Source organism: Cebus imitator, unplaced genomic scaffold (genome assembly GCF_001604975.1).
Source record: "Cebus imitator isolate Cc_AM_T3 unplaced genomic scaffold, Cebus_imitator-1.0 Scaffold1036, whole genome shotgun sequence".
NCBI lineage: Eukaryota > Metazoa > Chordata > Mammalia > Primates > Cebidae > Cebus > Cebus imitator.
In genome coordinates this window covers 19171-24237 of record NW_016108351.1, presented here as the reverse complement: position 1 = coordinate 24237, position 5067 = coordinate 19171, and the positions used below count along the sequence as shown (strand labels likewise).

Sequence of the window (5067 nt, the reverse complement as noted above, 5' to 3'; positions counted from 1 at the left end):
AACCTCTGCCTCCTGGGCTGAAGCAACCCTGGATGAATAGACATAAGACTGAGGCTGAAGTGCCAGCCCTGGATCCATTCCTATATGGCTATGCTATTGGGAGCAAGTTCATCTCTTTGGGGGTGAGCTCAGGGTACTCAGATCACCACTTTCCAGACTCTGGTGCTCTCTCTCGATGTCCCACCTGGACTGGGCACCCACCTTGTGGCTGAAGGCTGGGATCTGTGTGCAGTGGAGCTCGTGGCCCAGCTCCAGCCTGTAGGCACTGTCTGAGCCGCTCTCTGTCTGCAGCCTCCGGCTGGTGCTGCACTGACGCACTGGCTGCTTTGCCTGAGCGGTGAAGATCGATTAAGGGACTCCTGCCCTCCTCTGCCAGGCAGCCCTCCACCAGGGCTCCAAGAGGAGGAGGGCCCAGCCCAGCCTGGCCTCAGCCGTGTCCTCCCAGCCCTGTGCTCCGCTTCACCTGTCACTCCATTGGAACCTGCACATGGGGAGGTCTTAAGAGACGGATCAATATCCCTCAACAGACACACCTTTTTTTTTTAATGAGCAGATACTAAGCCCTACTTAGAGCCCACAGAATGACTAATGGAAAATCCTGTGATGACAGCCTATCTTTGCTCACAGAGCCACAGTCACAGGAAACAGGGCAGGCCCTGCCACCTCCACCTGCCCCGCAGCCAGGCGTGTGGTGCCTTACCCAGGAGGCTGTACTGGATCCTCGGGGAGTTGGTCCAGAGTCAGCCCCACTGCTGCAGCCGGCCAAGGGCATGCAGCCCCGCCAGCCCTGGCACGAAGAGCTCGGCACCCAGGGCGGCCACCTACCGTCCATCCTCCTCCTTCCTTTCCAGCCATGCTGCAGGGAGAGAGAGCAGGCAGGTGAAAGGGTCAGTCACCAGGGACCAACACCCCCAACCCCAGGCAAAGAGGGGACTCAGGATACCCCAGGGGTCTTGGTGTTGTAGGCTCCTTGAAGAGTCAACACCTGTGCCTGCTCAACCGGCCACCGACAGGCCTGGTCATGGCTCACTGCAGCCTTGACCTCCCAGGCTCAATGGATCCTCCGACCTCAGCCTCCCAAGTAGCTGGTACTACAGACATGTGCCACCACCTTGACTAATTTGTGTGTGTGTGTGTGTGTGTGTGTGTGTGTGTGTGTGTGTGTGTGTGCGTGTGTTGGTAGAAACAGGTGTGTCACTATATTGTCCAGGCTGGTCTTGAACTCCTGGGCTCAGGCAATCCTCCTGCCTTGGCTTCCCACAGTTCTGGGATTGTAGGCATTGGACACGGTGCTTGGCCCAAGAATAAAGTAGAATGAGGCCGGGCCCAGTGGCTTATGCCTCTAATCTTAGCACTTTCGGAGGCCAAGACCGGCAGATTTCCTGAGGTCAGGAGTTCGAGACCAGCCTGGCCAACATACTGAAACTCCGTCTCTACAGAAATACAAATACAAATAATAATAATAATAATAATATTAACCAGGTGTGGTGGTGGGCACCTCTAATCCCAGCTACTTGAGAGGCTGAGGCAGGAGAATCACTTGAACCCAGGAGACAGAGGCTGTGGTGAGCCAAGATTGCACCATTGCATCCAGTCCCAGCAACACTGTGATACTCTGTCTCAATAAAGAAAGAAAGAAAAAAAGAATGAAAATGAAATAGGACAAATGACAAAAGAATTAACCACACATCATGGGTTGTTGAGTAAATTTCACCTTCTGAAGCTTTTGCTTCTGTAACACTGAAGGTCATCTAGAACACACAGGTGGAAATGGGCCAGCTGTTATGACTCCCAAGCACCCACATGAGGTGGTCAACAGCCACCGCTTTAAGTGCCCCCAGCCCCAGCTCCTGTCCTTATCTTGGAATCTTTCAGAACACATAAGCGGCACACCCAGTTGTCACCCCCCTGGCTCTGGCCCAGGGCCAGCACCTGCTCAGCTTGTGTGTGTGTGTTTTAAATGCCCCGCGTATTTGAGGTCAAAATGTTACATGTGTTTCTTATCATGGGTGAGAATAAAAACAGCCCAAAATCTGCTATTTGAAGGTTTGTGGGGGCAGTTGGAGGTTTTGGGAGGTTCTGGGGGTTCACGCTGAGCCTGCGTCTGTCCTTAGATGGGATGTTGATATTGAGAGGCTGGGGTGATGAGGACCATCAGGAGGCATTTGGCCCACACCGTAGCCTGGTCATGGAGGAGATGGGGCAAAAGAGGTCTCATCTTCTACCTGTCATGTGGGCCTGATCACTCAGCAGATGGTTCAGCGATGTGGAGAGGCCAGCTTGCTGCCCGCCTGCCATGTGAGGTTCCCTGTAAAGATGACAGGGATGACCCCATCACCATTTTCATCTCCAGCTGCTCCTGGAACTGCTCGGCCTTGCCGACCATGGGTGGCTGCAGGTCACTCTTGCCCTGAAATGACAGGCTTGGCCAGCAAGCCCAGCCATGATCACACAAGCTGGGACCGAAGAGAGGACTGTCTCCCTCTGTCACCCAGGCTGGAGTGCAGTGCCAGGATCCTGGTTCACTGCAACCTTGGCCTCCCGGGTTCAAATGATTCTCCTGCCTTAGCCTTCCAAGTAGCTGGGATGACAGACACATACCACAGTGCCCAGCTAAATTTTCTATTTTTAGTAAAGACAGGGTTTTGCCATGTTGGCGAGGCTGGTCTCAAACTCCTGAGCACAAGCGATCCGCCCGCGTTGGCCTCCCAAAGTGCTGGGAATACAGGTGTAAACCACTATGCCCAGCCCTTCCCCAATTTTTTAAACTCTGGATTTCTCAAAATTAGAAACCTGTGTTATAAACCCAGACAGAAATACAAAGGACTTCTCTTCTCTCCTTGACAACCCCCTCCTTGGATCCGTCAGGAACTCAGTCGATCATTGCTGTGGAATGTGACTAGAGTCAACCCCATCTGCCACCTCCGCTGCACACCAGCTCCAGCCCTGGTCATAGAGCCTGTCTGACTGCAACATCCTCCTGGCTCTCCTGGCTCTCATCCCACCGCTGGCAACTGATCTCCACATGGTGACCAGACACGTCCAATGATGTCACAGTAGCATTTGAACCGTACAATCCAAAGTCCTTGAGGACCGTGAAGCCAGAATTTTGTTGGTCACTGGTGCAGGCACTGGCAGGTGAGCCACGGGGACAGCTCACTATACTCGAAGGCCCCACATAGGAGATCCTCTAGAAAAGCCATGAGCAACTACAAATGCCATGTTTGATAGCCACGCCAACCTGCAGACACACCCCACACACTCCTCTGACAGCCACTAGCTAGTCAGTTCACCCAAAATATGTCAAAACAATACTCGTTATTACCAGACCGTCACTACTTAATGCTGTGTTTCCCTGGTCCCCACCGACATGTGTGCAGATGTGTGTGTACGAATGTGTATGCATCTGTGTACAGATGGATCTGTACATGGATATGTGCAGATGTGTAGGTATACAGAGATACAGAAATACACAGATATGTGTGTACGAATGTGTATGGATGTGTGTGTATAGTGACATGTACATGGATGTGTGTATATGTAGACACGTGTATGAATGTGTGTGTATACAGAAGTGTGTGAGGACGTTGTGTAAAGACGTGTATATATACGGATGTGTGTATATGAATGTATGTGTACAGATATGTCTACATCTGGATGTAGATGCTCAAAGCTCTTCCTGCTGACAGGCACATCCTAGCGCCGGCTTTCTCCAGCGTGTATCAGAGGCTGCCCAGTGGTGTCAGAGCTTCCTCAGGGTGCACGTGAGCAAGGTGAGCACAGAATTTATCTCCCAAACCACAACACTTTGCAGTTAAAGAGAACACTAGTCACAAATGCGTCAGGTCAGCAGGCATAAACTGGGGATCTCCAGTCAACCCAGGACCCAACCCCCACACAGCAGGGCAGGGGGTGCCAAACAGAACACTTTCCACACCAACCTTAAATCCCACACACTTTAAGGTTGAACCCAAGCCTCGAATCCCTGGGCCCAGGAATTCGAGGTTGAACCCAATCTCTGACACTTTGTATTCATGAGCTCACCTGCCTCACTTTCCTCATCTTGTATGGGGTTACAAAGAGGACTTGAAGAAGGGGCCTCCTGTCTGCTGGAACAGGCTCCAGAAAGTTACAGAGCACCGGCTGTTACTGTAGCTGTGATGAGTCTGGGGCGGATGGAACTAGAATTTCTTCAAAGACAAAGAAACATTTCCAGGCTTCAGACAGCTCTACAGGGAGCAGCAGGAAGGTCTGAGGGGAGGTACAGGTAATCTGTGCTTGCATATTTAGCAAATAACAAGACATACAAGGGCCCCTGGGAGTTCTCTAAATGAGGCAGAAATCTCAGCCATCAGACAGGTGGGGCTTTAGGAGGAAGATGTCTCTCCCCTGACATGAGTCTTCTCCCTATCCAGGCTGACGGCACAGGTGGAAGTGGAGAGGGTATTTATCCAGCAAGACATCCAGCCCTGGCTTGAGATGCTCCACTCCAGCCCTCTGAGAAGACACTGGAAACTGAGGCAGAATCAGGAGATCTGCTGCTGAACATGTCCAGTGGTCATGCCTGGCAGGATCAAGTCTAAAGCTGCTATTTGTACCCTGACTGGAGTGCAGTGGTGCGATCTTGACTCACTGCAACCTCCACCTTCCAGATTCAAGCAATTCACCTGCCTCAGCCTCCTGAGAAGCTGGGCCTACAGGCATGCACCACCGCACCCAGCTATGTTTTGTATTTTTGGTAGAGACAGGGTTTCACCTTCTTGGACAGCCTGGTCCCAAATTCCTGACTTCGTGTGATCCTCCCACCTCGCCTCCCAACATTCATACCCTTTTTGAAGTCACCGATCTGCTTGAAAAGTGATAGAAGTTTTAAATCTTCTCCCCAGGATGGAGGAGACAGACACAAAACTTCAACACAATAACGAGGGCTTCAAGTGACTAAGGTCCATCCAGGTACCCTTGGATAAGAACCCTTGAAAAGCACCTACTAAGATGAAAATGAGCCGGGACAACATAGTAAGACCCATCTCCACAAAAAAGAAAAGAAAAGAAAAACAATGGAAGGGC

General features: G+C 51.5%; 1 long non-coding RNA gene across 1 annotated transcript in view; it reads right to left on the bottom strand.

The window, feature by feature from the left end:
• Window positions 1-5067, bottom strand: part of LOC108298677 — a 12010-nt gene that overhangs the window by 489 nt on the left and 6454 nt on the right. Inside the window, exon 2 of the long non-coding RNA XR_005198792.1 lies at window positions 1069-1074. This is a non-coding gene — a long non-coding RNA (uncharacterized LOC108298677). The remainder of the gene's footprint in view (window positions 1-1068; window positions 1075-5067) is intronic.